The sequence below is a fragment of the Sciurus vulgaris genome, assembly GCF_902686455.1.
Source record: "Sciurus vulgaris genome assembly, chromosome: 8".
NCBI classification, from domain to species: domain Eukaryota; kingdom Metazoa; phylum Chordata; class Mammalia; order Rodentia; family Sciuridae; genus Sciurus; species Sciurus vulgaris.
In genome coordinates, this window is record NC_136468.1 from 27,590,777 (window position 1) to 27,608,025 (window position 17,249).

Below are 17,249 nucleotides of genomic sequence, written 5' to 3' on the forward strand. Positions count from 1 at the left end.
GGATGTGGGGAAAAAAGTTACACTCATACATTGCTGGTGGGGTTACATATTAGTGCAGCCACTCTGGAAAGCAGTGTGGAGATTCCTTAGAAAGCTTGGAATGGAGGGCTGGGAATATAGCTCAGTAGGTAGAGTGCTTGCCTTGCAAGCACAAGGCTCTGGGTTCGATTCCCAGCACCGGAAAAAAAAAAAAAAAGTCTAGAAAGCTTGGAATGGAACCACCATTTGACCCAGCTATCCCACTCCTCGGGCTATACCCAAAGAACTTAAAAGCAGAATACTACAAAGATGCAGCCACATCAATGTTCATAGTTGCTCAATTCACAATAGCTATATTGTGCAACCAACCTAGATGCTCTTCAATGGATGAATGGATAAATAAACTGTGGTGTATATAAATACAATAGACTATTACTCAGTCATAAAGAAGAATAAAATTATGGCATTTGCAGGCAAATGAATGAAATTGGAGAATATCATGCTAAGTGAGATAAGCCAATCTCAAAAAAACCAAAGGAAAAATGATCTCACTGATAAGCGGATGATGAAACTTAAGGGGGGTGGGAGGATGGCAAGAATGGAGGAAGGAGGGACTCCATAGAGAAAAAAGAGGGGTGGAAGAGGTGGGGAGAAGGAAAAATAGCAGAATGAGTCAAACATCATTACCCTATGTAAATGTATGATTACACAAATGGTATGACTCTACTTCATGTACAAACAGAGAAACAACATGTGTCCCATTTGTTTACAATAAAAATGAATTAAAAAAAAAAAAAAAACAACTCAACTCATAATGGATCAAGGGCCTTGGAATCAGACCAGAGACCCTGCCCCTTATAGAAGAAAAGGTAGGTCCAAATCTTCATCATGATGGCTTAGGATCAGACTTCCTCAACAGGACTCCCATAGCACAAGAAATAAAAGCAAGAATCGATAACTGGGATAGATTCAAACTAAATAGCTTTCTCTCAGCAAAAGAAACTATCAGTAATGTGAAGAGAGAGCCTACAGAGTGGAGAATATCTTTACCACTCATACTTCAGATAGAACGCTAATTTCCAGAATCTATAAAGAACTCAAAAAACTTTACACCAAGAATACAAATAACCCAATCAACAAATGGGCTAAGGAAATGAGCAGACACTTCACAGAAGAAGGTCTACAAGCAATCAATGGATATATGAAAAAATGTTCAATATACAACATTTTTATTGGAAGAAAGAAGAGTAGTGGAAGACAATTTTCTCAGGTATCCTTCCATGTTAATGGCAAATTAAAAAAATATCAGAGGAGTGGGATAGCTGGGTCCAATGGTGGTTCCGTTCCAAGTTTCCTGAGGAATCTCCATACTGCCTTCCAGAGAGGTTGCACCAATTTGCAGTTCCACCAGCAATGTATGAGTGTATGCTATTCTCTACATCCTTGCCAAAATTTATTATTACTTGTATTCTTGATAATTGCCATTATGACTGGAGTGAGATGGAATCTCAGTGTAGTTTTAATTTGCATTTCTTTAATTGCTAGATATGTTGAACATTTTTTCATGTATTTTTTGACCATATCTATTTTTTCTTCTGTGAAATGCCTGTTCAGTTCTTTTGCCCGTTTATTTATTGGGTTATTTGTTTTTGTTGGTTTTAAACTTATTGAGTTCTCTGTATATCCTGAAGAGTAACCTGAGGTGCAGGTGTTACAGATTTTCTCCTTTTCTGTAGGCTCTCTATTCATGTTCTTGATTATTTCCTTTACTGTTAAGAAGTTGTTAGTTTGATGCGATCCCATTTACTGATTCTTGATTTTAATTCTTGGGCTTTAGGAGTCTTAGTGAGGAAGTCCATTCCTGAGCCAACATGATGCAGAGTTGGGGCTACTTTTTCTTCCAATTGGCACAGGGTCTCTGGTCTAATGCCAAGGTCCTTGATCCACATTGAGCTGAGTTTTGTTCAGGGTGCGATATAGGGGTTCAATTTCAATGTACTACATCTGGATTTCCAGTTTCCCAGCACCATTTGTTGAAGAGGCTATCTTTTCTCCAATGTATGATTATAGCACCTTTGTCTAGTATGAGATAACTGTATTGCATACTACAGTGATAGAGCCACATCAATGTTTATAGTAGCTAAATTCACAATAGCCAAGCTATTTAACCAAACTATGTGCCCTTCAACAGGTGAATGGATAAAGAAAATGTGACATATATACACAATAGAATATTACTCAGTCATAAATAATAATGAATAGCATTTGCTGGTAAATGTATGGAACTGGAGAATATCATGCTGAGTGAAATAAGCCAGTCCCAAAAAACCAAAGGCCCAATGTTCTCTCTGATATGTGAATGCTAATCCATAACAAAGAAGGGTAGGGGAGTATTGAAGTTCATTGGGTTAGATAAAAGGGAATAAAGGGAAGGGAAGAAGGGAGGGGGGAATGGGAACAGGAAGGACAGTAGAGTGAATTGGACATAACATTCCTTTACTCATATATGAATACATGACCATTATAACTCCACATCATGTTCAACCACAATAATGGGATCAAAATTGTAATGGGTTGCACTCCATGTATGTGTAATATGTCAAAATACACCCTACTGTCATACACAACTAAAAACAACAAATAATAATAATTTTTTGAAAAGAAAAGAAAACATCTGTTGGTCATCAATAGTAGAGCATGTGTTTTACACTGTGGAAAAAGTCCCAGAAAACTGGTGGCCATGTTCTCTCTAACCCTGAAGAGTTTCTAATCTATTAATGACATGCAATGTAGAGTCTGATGTAAAATGTTTAAACTGACAAATTAATATTTGGAACTGTGTGCTTCAAACTGAGATCCAACTTTGATGCGGAATTCTGTTTCTCATGTTGCATTTCTGTTGAAATTATAGCCTAAAAAGACAATTCAAATGTATTCCAATTAATTTAAATAAACACCTTTTAAAATTATAAATCTAAACAAATGAAAATAAAAATTGTCAGAAGAGCAGAGAGCTATTTTTCTTTGTATTTTTCTTCAATTTCAAGACATTGATGAATAGAGATAATAGACTGCTGAGTTGCTACCAGGTAAGAAGTATCCACAAATTAAAAATTTCCATAAACAGTGACTCGGTCACATCAATGTTTAAAGAAGCTTAATTCACAATAGCCAAGCTATGAAAACAACGTATGTGTCCTTCAAAAGAAGGATGAATAAAGAAAATGTGGTATATCAACCCAACGGAATATTACTTGGTCATAAAGAAGAATGAAATAATGGCATTTGCCAGTAAATGGGTGGAACTAGAGAATGTCATGCTAAGTGAAATAAACCTGTCCCAAAAATCTAAAGGCCAAATATTCTCTCTGATTTGTGAATTCTAACCCAAAGCAATGGAGGTTGGGGAGGGAATAATAGAAATCCATTGGATTAGAGAAAGGGAAAGGAAGGGATGGGAGAGGGAATGGGAGTAGGGAAGATCATAGAATTCATCCGACCTAACTTTCCCAGCCTTGTATTTGAACACATGACCAGGATAAATCTGCATCATGTAAAACCACAAGAGTGGGATCCTAACTAGAATAAGTTGTATTCCATGTATATTTAATTTGCCTAAATACATTCTACTGTCATGTATAACTATGAAGAACAAATTTTAAGAAATTTCCATGCATCTGAGGACCTAAAGTATATGTGAAATAGTTTTTTGTACCTGTGTGGAAGAAATGAAATTTAGTGTTAGGTATTTTAAAGTTCATTTCTTCTTGCTTTCTCACAATTACTGAGAGAGAGAGAAAAAGAGAGAAAGAGAGAGAGTATGAATTGAATATTTGAAAATCTCATCTCCTTCCTAGGATAGTTACATGCCTAAGAAAAAGGAGATGTGAAGGAATTCCAGAAAAATAAATATGGACTCCCCTATTGTCTTGCACACTTCTGAGTACTGCAAAGATTTGGTCACTCCATAAATTTTGTTAACTGAGAATGGAGAGAAATTCTATCAATGACTGGTGACATAGTTAATCTTTCATATCTTATTTACCTAGCTATATCTAGATTATATTAAATTAATTCTTATGATAGATAATGTTTTGTTATTTGGATGTGTAAACCACACAAAGTTTCTGTAAATTTTGTTTTCCAGGGGAAAATAACCAGCTCTATTAACTTCCTATTAAAGATAAATAACATCAAAAGTTAATTAAAATAAAAACTAATAAAGTAAAAATTTAATGAGTTAAGTATTATGTAATATTACATTGAATGATTTCCTCCTTCCTGGCACAGGGGAATTTTAGATATTCTTAATTTCAGTACACAGTAGAATCAGTTTTAGTTCTATAGTTTACAGTATCTATATATTCACATATATAAACAAGTATTTGTTATAGTTATAAAACTTTCTCAGTACCTTCATGTTTTGAAGTTTTCATGGTTCTTACGTGTATGCTTATAATTTATTTTACTGATAGTTCATTGAGTGAAAATTAGGTACCTTTATTTAAAAGTAGGTCGAAAGATTTCAAAGGTTAAAACTTTAAACTATGTCTAAGGTCATTGTCTGTAATGCTATGGGGCCAAATAGGGTTAGCATTCTTCATTTAAAAAATTCTCAGAGGCATCGCTTTCTTCAATGCATTGTCATTTCCAAAGGTGATATAATGCAGTATTTCCCAACTTATTTTATCATGGAATCTGGCTCCTTCTCTCCAGGAGCCTCTTATGTGAATACAGTTCTTTCAAACCACAATTTGAAAAATGGTGATCCACACTTCTGGCCAGATTTTCATAGGATAGATCCTAAGGGTGAACTCTCCAGGTAATTTATTTTAGCCTTCACCTAAGCCCAGCCATCACTTAACATGAGGATTTTATGTAGGATCTCACATTTTTTAAAATATTAATTAATTTATTCTAGCACATGATTTAGTGCACATTGTGCTAAAAATTCCAGCACAATTTTTAGCACATTGCTGCTATTAACTGGAAGTTTGCGTCTTCACCCTGCTCTCTTCCACCTTGGGATTTCGATAACCATGCTAACTGTATTCTTTTATAACTGCATCTTCTTTCTGGCATTGTGCCTGGCTTTGGCCATGACTCAGATTCCAAGACTGTGCCTATCAGGTTTCAACAGATTCATTTATAAAGTGTAATGTGGAAGGTATTTTTTGAGAAGGTTATTTTACAGCTACTGTATGTGTTTTCTTATAACCTCTCTTCTAGAAGTTTGACCACTTTATAATTACTTGCCTTGGTATCTTTGCACCGAACTGAAAAGGTCTGTTTCATGAAAGCCAAATCCCAAGAAGAGCATTTAATATGGCCCTTGTAAACACGTGGTGGGTGGTGATTATGTGAAGTAGGAAGAAAAATAATGGCCCTTTCCCTCTAGGTGAGGGAAATGAGATACAACATTATTTTATTACATTATTTTATTACATGAGGAATTAGGCAGTGAGGAAATCAGGTCAACTGATTGAACGTGAAGTCCAGGGGTTTCCTCAATAAATATTCCTTTATCCAGAGGAAGCACACTGCCAAAGGATATCAAGGTATCGCTGTGGTGTAGGGTGGGAGAAATATAATTCTGTATGAGATATGATTTCAAAACTGTGAGTCACGAACCTTTAGTAGGTCATTTGCATTGCATATATGGATCATAGGTTGAAATTTTTTTCATTTTGGTATAGTTAATAAAATGAAATAAAATGATAAAATAGTATAGCTTTTACATACTTAACATTATTTATATCATTACATTATATTACCCTTCTGGCAAAATACCTGAGAAAAGAACTGAAAGGAGGGAAGATTTATGTTGGATTACAGTTTCAGAAATTTCAATTCATGGACATTTGAACCTATTGTTTGGGTATTTGGAGAAGCAGAAAAATCATGGTAGAGAGCGTATGATGTAACTGAGTTGTTTTCCTCAAGGTGGCTAGGAGACAGAGGAAGACAAGAGAAGCAGTGGCCAGGGCCTCTGGCTACTGGCAAGAGAAAAAAAAAAGTAGATCTTCCAAGTCATGCCTCCAGTGACCCAACCTCTTCCACCCAGGTGCCACCTCCTCAAGTTTCTACCAATTCCCAATATCATCACCAGCTGGGGACAAAGCCTTCAACATATGAGCCTTTGGGAGACATTTCAGAACCCAAATATGACACTTATTTAAACAATTTCTTCAAAAGTTGATTTCCATAATGATGGTGCTAACATACACTTGGGTTATTAGTCTTTAAACTGGTAATATTTATAAGATGTTTAGATATATGAACTCATTTAATTCATATAATTATCCAGAAAGGAAGGTAACATATTTGTAGGTGAGAAAAATCAATGCTCAGAGGATTTTATGAATTAAAGGTTACACAAATATGAAGTATACCACAGGCAGCCTGGTTGTATCACCTGTGCAAATATTCACTAGCATTATATTGCTTAGGTTTATTGCAATTTTTAATACTAGAAAATTCACAATATTAATGGATTCTAACAACTCCAGTGAAATATTTATTGCTTCACAAAAATTTTTGTTTCACTTTTTATCAAAACTTTTGAAAACTATAATTTGTCTGTCTCTATTTTCTGGTACCATGTGATCCTTATAACTGGAGCACACTCACAAGTTGGAAATGGAATTTCTACCTGAAGGGGATGGAAGCTAGGTGCTCATATATGTTTATGACTGAGATTCACAGTAACCCACTCTGGAAAATATTATATAATTGAAATTAGTTGTTTTCTATTTCTACCATCATTGACTTGTTTATTTTAAGATTAATTTTAAAATCCAACTTTCTTTTTCCCCAAAATCCTATGCAGGTAAGATACAATTATCTCTATGAAGTGTTAATTTGTATTTATATTTAAACTTCTGCAATTCACTGGATACTTTCTAATATTGGTTTCTACTAGAACTCTTTCAATTTTAAATTAGATTACTCCATTTTTATAATTTAATAATATCTATAGTATAATCACTCATAATTAGATATTTCATTCTCTGGAATTTCTTTAGGTATATTTAAGAAAAATATTCTTCAAATTAAGGGAAATTATACTGGTTCATAAAAGTATTAATATTCTATTTAAATTAGTAAGCTGATATAGACTATTGAGATCACAAAACTTAAAGTATAGTTATGAAAATATATGAGAATGTATATTTTCCTTTCTTCCCAAAATGCATGTGTTTAGATATGAGGTATCCCCCAAAAGTTCATGTATGAGAATTCTTGAACATTCAGAGATGAAATGATTGGGTTATGAAAGTCTTAATCAGTGTGTTAATCCACTGACAGGATTAACTGGGTGGTAGCTGTAAATAGGTAAGATGTGGCTGGAGGAAGTGGGTCACCAGGATTGTGCCTGTGGGGTTTATATTTTGTCTCTGGTAAGAAGTCTCTTTCTGCTTTCTGATTGTCATTTCTGAAATGCTTTCCTTCTTCACACCTTTCCACCATACTCTTCTGTGTTTCGGGGGACAGGAAAGCAGCAGCATTGGCCATCTATGGACTGACACCTCTAAGACCATAAGCCTCAAATAACTTTTTCCTTTTCCAAAATTGTTCTTGTCAGGTCTTTTGGTCACAGTGGCAAAAAACCTGATTAAAACAATATGGCTATCATTTTTTGAAGATGATTATTTTATCATATTTTTTCTAAACTTTGCACATCCCCAGAGAACTCAGTAATATTTCTTTAGATTGTCATCGTTTGGTATTAATGGCAAAACAGAGGAAAAGGTTTTTATTTATTTTTTTCATCTTGAGACCATCACATAGAGTATCTACGTTTAAATAAAACTAGCATTCAGGGAAAATAACATTCCTAGTCAGCCCTCATTTTTTAATGTCAGTACAAAAGTACAAGTGAAGGACAAGTGGCTATTGTTTTTATATTTTCAATAAGCATAGACTTTTTTATATATGCATATTTAATAATTTGTTTCAAAAATCACCAGAAGATGCAAATAGCAATTATATGCTATATTTTAATGTGATAGGTATCCCATAGGCATTGCTCTGTTCATTAACCATTTTATTGATTAATAGATCCAACAATATTGTCATTTATTATCATTACTAATCGTTATTTATTATTTATCAAAATTTTAGTACTCACTGTGTACTGGAATGATGTCCTTTAAATTTGAACACATACACAATTATTAAATCAAAATTCCATAAATTTTCCAGTGTTTACTATCATTATTTATGTTCTAGGCAGTATAGCAATCTAAAAATGTGTTTCTAGAGAGACACATATTTGCTGGAAATACAGAGGGAATGAGCATCAGCACTATATATTTGAAATGAAAGATTTTATGTTTAGTCAAAAATTGTCATCTACAGAAGGATGACACTAACAAACAGTTGCAGAAGATTTGGTCAAAATTAAGAATCATAAGGGAGAAATTAAGTGCAGGGATCTAGAGTCAGAAAACAGAGATCCAAATCCCAACTCTACCATGCACTTATTCTGTAATTCTGGCGAGTTTTCAAATCCTCTAAGCCAGAGATTCCTCATCTATAAAATAAGAACCTTCCTTATAAGGTTAAAATGAAAATTAAATGAGTGGGTACAGCAAAAATGCTTAGAGGAATGCCAGCTAAATAGTAAAACTCTATTTATTTTAGTATTGAATTTTTAAAATCATTTATTTATTTTTTACAGACTGCATTTTGATTCATTGTACACAAATGGGGTACATCATTTGGTTTCTATGGTTGTACATGATGTAGATTCATACCATTCATGTAATCATACATGTACATGACGTCTGTCTCATTCCACGATTTTTCATACTCCCCTGTCTTTTATTCCCTTCTACATAATCCAAAGTTACCCCATTCTTCTCCCAATTTCCACCCACCCACCCCCATTATATATCATCATCCACTTATCAGGGAAAACATTCAGCCTTTGGTTTTTTTGGGATTGACTTATTTCACTTAGCATGATATTCTCCAATTCCATCCATTTATTTGCAAATGCCATAATGTTATTCTTCTTTATGGCTGAATAATATTTCATTGTGTATATATGCCACAATTTCTTTATCCATTCATCTGTTGTAGGGTATCTAGGTTGGTTCCACAATCTAGCTATTGTGAATTGAACTGCTATAAAAATTGATGTGGCTCTGTTACTGTAGTATGCTAATTTTAAGTCCTTTGGGTAGAAACCTAGGAGTGGGATAACAGGGTCAAAAGGTGGGTTTAGGTTTTCTGAGGATTCTCAACACGGTTTTCCATAATGGCTGGACCAATTTGCAACTCTACTAGCAATGTAAAAGTGTGCCTTTTCCCCCACATCCGCCAACACCTATTATTGTTTGTGTTCTTATGCCAGACCTTAAACTATACTACAGAGCAATAGTAACAAAAACAGCATGGTATTGGCACCAAAGTAGACAGGCAGAACAATGGTACACAATAGAAGACACAGGGTCAAACCCACAAATTATAGTTACCTTGTTCTAGCCAAAGAAGCCAAAAACATACAATGGAGAAAAGATAGTATATTCAACAAATGGTGCTGGGAAAACTGGAAATCCATATGAAATAAAATGAAATTAAACCTCTATCTCTCATCCTGCACAAAACTAAACTCAAAATGGATCAAGGACTTGGAAATTAGACCAGAGACCCTGCACCAAATAGACAACAAAGTAGGCCCAAATCTTCATCATGTTGTCTTAGGATCAGATTTCCTTAAGAAGACTTGAAAAGCATAAGAAATCAAAACAAGGATCAATAAACGGGATGGACTCAAACTGAAAAGTTTTTTTCTCAGCAAAGGATACAATAAAAAAAAAAATAATGTGAAAAGAGAGTCTACAGAGTGGGAGAAAATCTTTTCCACATGCACTTCAGATAGAGTACATATCTCCAAAATTTATAAAGAACTTTATAAAACTTCATACCAAAATTACAAAGAATCCAATCAATAAATGGGCCAAGGAACTGGACAGACACTTTACAGAAGAAGTCACTCAGGTGATTAATAAATATATGAAAAAGTGTTCAACGTCTCTAGTAATTAGAGAAATGCAAAGTAAACCTCTATTTTAGCCATTAGGACCCACAGAATGTAACTTTGCTTCCAGAGTTCATCTTGATCTTTCTTCTTCCCTCTCTCCTTCATGCTTTCCTTTCATGTTTTATTTATAAAGACATGGCATATCTTGTTTTATAGACTGTTCATAAAACTAATAGACATTCTTTTGAATCATCTTGCCAATAAATTATATCACATGATTTTTAGTAAGAAAATAATATTTTCATTACAGATTAATCAAATCAACAATCTTCCAGTCTCCATTGGCAATTTTTACTTGAATGTAATTAAACAGGATTGCAATAAATATTTCTATATGTGCATCACTGATAACTTTGTTAGTGTAATATATCATGTGAAATGACCACATCAAAATGTATGCATGTTTTTAAGATTTTCAATGTAAAATGTCAAATTGTCTTCAGGCAAGGTTATTGATCAGTGCCATAGATGATAGTGCATGTGTGTCCTATTCCTGACCAAATATTGTGCAACTAGTGAGACAGACAATATATACTGTGTAAAGCTATATATCTATATCTATATCTATATTTATATCTGTCGCTGGCTCTTTGCGGTTCCAAAATCCGTGGATATTTGTCACCGCCTGCAGCAACAACTTGCACGGGTCTTATGGGTGGTGGAGCAGAAACTGAGGCACTTCTATCTTTCTCTTTAGTGCACTGCTTTCTTGTTTGTTTATAGAGGATAGAGGAAATGAGAGGAGAGAGAGAGACTTTGCTTATCAGAGAGAAAGAGACTTTGCTTAAGAGAGAAACTTGCTAGGGCCTTAAAGTACATCCACCTAAGGTGACCTAGTGATGTGTCTCAGTTCTCTGTTTCGCGATCTGCCTTCCGCAGCTGCCCCTAATCGCTGCTGTGTTCTTTCTTCTGGCTTTTCTGCTAATGGCTGCTGTTGCATGTTTTTCCCTCTGGCTGCTTCTAATGGCTGCTGTGGCGTGTCTTCTTCTCTGGCTACTGCCGCGCCGCGTGTCTTCTGCTACTGCTTCTAATGGCTGCTGTGGCGTGTCTTCTTCTCTCTGACTGCTTCTAATGGCTGCTGTCTCTGTCTCGCTCCGCCTACGCTTATATCACCTCCAGGAGGCGGAGAGCAGTGCCAGCCTCTTTCGCAAAGATTAGGCGAGAGGCTCCGAGCAGGCAATTAGTGCTGGAGAACACATGCACATACGTTGGGTGCGTGGACGAGAAAATCACCTGAGTGTGCTTATGTCTATTAACCTCCTAGCTGCCGATGTGATCAGGCGCCATCCCGGCTCCGCCAACATGGCACAGCCCCCAACAATATCTATATCCATATGTATCCATCTATATCTAAATAAATCCCCAACGAGCTGCAGCAACCAGCCTGGAAACCAACCTCCTATCTATAATTTAGACAGGTATCAGGTCAGACCACTGTTTCTAGCAACCAGTCTACTAAGCCCAACAATAGCTCTTAGCAAATTGGCCCCAAACAACCTGGACTTGGTAAATAATGGAGAGCTGCTGTAATTTTTGACCCTTCTTCCAACTTGAGACAAACAAATAAAGCTAAATATGTACCCCTAACCAACCACAAAAGAAATCCTGCTTCTAGTTAACTTCCTGGAGTGCCCTCTCCATGACAACAGCTTCCAGTCAGGGTACACCTGAGTCTTTCTTCTGTCCACAATAAAGCTTTCCATGCCTCCTCTTGTCCTAAAATTTTGGCCAAAAGCAAGTGACAGTGACTGACTCCTTTGCTCTAGCAAACTCCAAACAAGTAACCGTTGCTGGTTCTTATTTGTGTGGTCTCTGTTTATTTCCACTGTGTATAATTATTTTTATTTTTATTCTCCAAACTAAATAATGGTATTTCTTTGATGAATCTGACTTTTTTGAGTATTTTCATGTTAGAAGTCTGTTTTTTATTTTGACATTTATTGTTTCCTTACAGATTTTGATTTCAGATGCATTAAATTATACTTAAAATTTTAACCTACATTTGCAGTTATTTTCACTAATAAAATGGCAACTATGATGTGCTGTTTGCTTCTTTTTAATATGCATTATATTTTTATTAATATTCTTGGGATTTCTCAGCAGAAAATTCCATCATCTGCAAATAGTTGTAAGTTTATCATCTCCTTCAGTGAACATTATTTTCTTGGTTTTTTTTTTTATATTATTGTTCAGTTTTCCCAGAAAGTATATTTTGAAAGTGGTATTAACATTTTTTATCTTTTTTTCTCATCTAACAAAAATGCCATCAGAAAAAGCACCAATGACTGTTTACAAGTCACTTGGAGATAGATTCTAGTGCAATACCCTTCTATTTTTAGTTTATTATGAACCGTTAGAAATTGTTCTGGATGTATATGGAATATTTTGGTATCTCTAGATATATCTAATTTATCCTCTGTCCTGAAGGGATAAATTTCTTAGTTTAAGCATCACTGGACTCTTAAAATAAACCCTACTTGGTGATTATTGATTAATATAGTGCTAAACTACAAGTGTAAAGCTTTGGAAGTTTTGTTATGCTTTTCCTATTCTCTTAAAGTTAAATATACAATATGTAAATGCCAGCTATGATATTAGGTTCACCCTCTTCTTAGTAATTCTCTTCCAAATCTAGTGTCCGTTTCCACTTCAACAGGACTTGGCAAACTTCAAGAAAAGAATGAATCTACTTAGACGAAGTCTCAGAAGTTTTGGGGTCTCTACTGTGTATTCAACAAAATGTAGAACATTCCCAAACAGATGGGGAGAATGTGGCATGAAATCCTAAAAGGTGATTCAGGCGTTATACGTAAGAGGAGAAAGGATTAGACGTTTTCAGGATGCATAATCTAAAAGAAAAGAGATGAAAGAATTGATTGGCTCCATATTGAGCAGCATGTTTAAATATTGGAAGTCTGACTTGTATTAAGCAAGTAGTTAAGTTGCTGAGGCCATCCTCAAAATTGTGATCCCCCTGTGTCAGCTTCACAAATTGTTGGGATTACAGGTGTGCGCCACCGCACCCAGACATTACAATGTTTTAAGGGTGATTTTTTTAAAAAAATTTGTTGCATAAGGAAAATCTGATTTAAAAAACAATCTAGTTCCCCAATATTTGTTTATAGTGATAGTTTGTGCATTTTGGCCAGTGGTTTCCTAATTTTACCCTTGAGTTCTTTCAAACTCTTGGGTAGATGTCAATTGGCTTGTTGATTTTTCTACATAAACAGATGTTCCTAACAGAAATCTTTAATTTTTAACTGGAATACGTAATGTAACAAAAATAGTGTATTTGCTGCAGAAGAACATTTGCGTGGCAGCTGAATTTTATTTAAAGACATTTTGCATCACAATAATACCAGAATTTGTATTTTATGGTCAAAATTTAATAAATGAGACTTTTGATAATGCGATTTCATGCTAAATATGTAAATAGAAGGAGATTGAACCTGATTTTAGTTAACATCCTCTGAACACTTGTATTGTGCAGTGTTTATTTGCAGGTGTAAAGCAATTTCTGAAGAGAAGAACAGACTGTAGGGCAATGTTCTCATCAGAGGCATGTTTTTTGTGTGTGACTTTTCTATTAGAGATGGTTTCTTATATTCTGAGGATAAAATTTCCATACAGAGCTTAGGATGAACCTGTAGGCAAACCTAGATCAGAATCTCTTTCCTACATTTCCAAGAAATGATCAAATAGAAGAGAACATCTATGATTATGCGAGGAAAGAAAATGAGCCCCGTGTTGTTTTATGTCAAGTAGTGAAAATGAGTTTTTAGCATGTAAGGACTCATCGCCTATTGTTCCCACTGGCCCTTCTTTAGGAAACAACAAGGTGATAAACCTCACCCAAAGAAACAAACAAACAAAAAAACCCCACTGCAGGACATTTATACAGAATGCCTAAGAGTATTTAACTGCAAATTGAAGACAAAACAATGGTTAAACATAAGGGTGACTAAATAGAATACTATATATATAGGCAAGCATAGAAACAGCATAAATGGTAAGAATGAGATTTGGGGCAAGGAACAGGAGGAAAAGGATGAGCAGTGGAATAATCTCATCGACTGTCTCTTACATAACAGTTGACAAAACAAACTGTAGAGACATAAGCACAAAAGTAAATGAGAAAAATGGTACTATTGATTACATTAGACATGAAGGTGAGGGAAGGGCAGAAAAAGAATAAGTCAATAATACTTTACATCTTAGGCCAAAAAAAAGTACTTAAAAAGAAAGGGCTTAGAATATTTCATTAAAGCAATGACAGACAAAAATAAAAAAAAAAATTCACTGTATTTGAAGGTTTATATGAAACAAAATCTTACAAGCAAAACAATGACAACAGATAATGCTAAAAACAACAAGAAAATTGTTAATATTAATGAATACCTGTGTTTAACCTGCCAGTTAAAGAAAATGAAACTGTATTTAAAGGTGAGCACAAAGAAAAACCTAAATCGAAGTAACTCACAATGTTTGAAATAGAAAGATAGGTGAAAGCAATTAATAATTATAATCCATAGACAAGGATTTTAATCCATAATGCTTACACATGGAAAACAGCTTTGATACCATTTCATGTGCTTTTCAGCTCTAGGAATTGGGCAATAGTTGGTGAAGGCAGCAGGTGGTGTCTCACTCTAAAAGTGCCACAGCAGTTTACAAAATCTATAGACTGATGATTGACAACTGCTTCCTAAGCATATTAAGGACCAAATAAGTCTTACGGGACAATGTCCTTTAAATGATATGCTTACTGAATAAAATCTAGGAAGTACAGACATTTAAAAAGAAGAATATGGAATACTACACAGTTGCCTTAAACACCTATAAATACTACTAATTTTTAAAGAATCATTTCTGTGATATTTATTTTTTAGATTATTAAAATATATGCACATAGTATGTTTATATAGCCTATATGTTCTTGAAAACAGTTAGGTATTACTGAATATATAGCTCTATCATGACTGAATTGTGTCCTGTAAATTTCACATGTCAAAATCCTAATCCCCAGTGTATGTGGAGATAGTATATTTCATGGAGTAATTATGTTTAGATTAGATAAGGTCATTAAGGTAGGGTCCTAATCTATGTTCTTACAAGAGGAAGAGAAGCAGTACTGAACTAAATTTTTTTTTCTCTCTGTCTCTGTCCGTTTCTGTCTCTCTCTTTCAATGCATGCAGAATAAAGTCTATGCATGTGAGGACACAGTGAGGAGCTCCTCTGAAATCATTCAGAGGGCTCTGGAGCAACTCAATCTGTCAAAAACTTCATCGTGGCCTTCTAGTGTCTTGGGTTGTGAGAAAGAAATTTCTGTTGTTTGGGTCCCCCCGTCTCTGGTACTTCATTACGGCAGTCCTAGAAGACTAATACCATGTTAGACTGGAAATGCTTATGGATTCACACAAGCTCTCTTAAAAATGATGTCCCTTTTTTTGCATATATACATATTTAAAGTTATTGTCAACCTAGTTTTAATTTTTGCTTTATACTTTCACTCATAGTGTTTTTATTTTTATTTTTTTTCATGTGAGCCAATAAATGTATTCGCAGGATACTGGGGAGACAGTGAAATGAGAGATAAAAAACAGGGAAATGAGACTCCAGGTGTGGCAGGTGCCAGGATGCCTGAGAACGCCTCACTCTCATCCTCATCATCCACAGACACTTAGCCCACTTCTTCATAATCCTTCTCCAGGGCAGCCAGGTCCTCTTAGGCTTTGGAGAACTCTCCTTCCTCCATGATCTCACCTACATACCAATAGTACACAAATACCCACTTGGCATACACCAGGTCAAACTTGTGGTTGAGGTGGTCCCAGGCCTCACTGGTGGCTGTGGTATGGCTTAGCATGCACACTGCATGCTGCAGCTTGGCTAGGCCACTCTGGACCCCAGTGTAGGGGACTGGTAGTTGATGCCAACCTTGAAGGCTGTATGACACCAGTCTACAAACTGAATGATGCACTTGATCTTGATGGAGGCAGTGGTGGCTCTTACATCTTTAGGTACCACTTCTCCATGGTACAGCACACAGCAGGCTACACACTTGCCGTGGCAAGGTCACACTCCACCAAGTGATTGGAGGGTTCAGAGCAGATACTGGTGATCTCTGACACCGAGAACTGCTCATGATAGGCTTTCTCAGCTGAAACAATGGGTGATGGTCACCTAGGGAAAGTGGATGTGGGGGTAGGGCACCATATTGGTCTGGAATTCCATAAAGTCCATGTTGAGGGTACCATCAAAACACAGGGAGGCAGTTATGGAGGTCACAATCTGGCCAATGAGCCAGTTGAGGTTGGTGTATGTTGGGTACTCGTTGCAGTGGCAGACATCATCAATGGCCTCATTGTCCACCATGAAGGCACAATCTGAGTGCTCCAGGGTGGTGTGGGTGGTCAGATGGAATTATAAGACTCTACAACTGCTGTGGACACTTGGGGCTCTGAGTGGTTAGCAAATTCCAACTTGGACTTCCTGTCGTACTCTATAGAAAGCTGCTCCATCTGCAGGGAGGTAAAGCCTGAGCCACTGCCACCTCAAAAGCTATGGAAGATCAGGAATCCCTGGAGTCCAGTGCACTGGTCTGTCAGTTTTTGGATTCTCTCCAGTACCAGGTTGATGATCTCCTTTCCCGCAGCGTAGTGACCATGGGCATAGTTGTTTGCAACATCTTCCTTGCCAGATGTCAGTTGCTCAGGGTGAAAGGGCTGCCTATAAATGCCAGTTCTTACCTCATCTATGACAGCAGGTTCCAGGTTCACAAAGACAGTCCAGGGCACATGCTTGCCAGCCTGTCTCGTTGAAGAAGGTGTTGAAGGAGTCATTACCACTCCCCAGGGCCTTGTTCCTGGGCATGGTGCCATCAGGCTGGATGTTGTGCTCCAGGCAGTAAAACTCCCAGCAGACATTGCCCATCCATATCCTGCCTGGCCCACATGAATGGAGATGTGCTCACGCATGGCTGCACGGATAGGTAAAGCTTGTGGAGAGTGATTTGACTGAAGATGTGTTATGAGTCTCCAGCTACACCAGGAATTCCTCGCTCATAGTGTTTTAAAATGCCTAGGCATTATAACGGTTATGGGCTATTGTTCTACTCCTTTATCACTTCTTCAATTGCTGTTGTCCTTTAATGTACACATGTATCCTAAGAGTAAATAAATAACCCTGTATATTATTTTCTAATTAGTATGATTTACT

General features: G+C 36.1%; 1 pseudogene across 1 annotated transcript; it reads right to left on the reverse strand.

The window, feature by feature from the left end:
• Positions 1 to 15,711: 15,711 nt before the first annotated feature.
• On the reverse strand, positions 15,712 to 17,008 carry LOC306667296 (tubulin alpha-1 chain-like; annotated as a pseudogene). The gene has a single exon. The product of its transcript is annotated as a tubulin alpha-1 chain-like (transcript).
• Between the last annotated feature and the right edge of the window lie 241 nt (positions 17,009 to 17,249).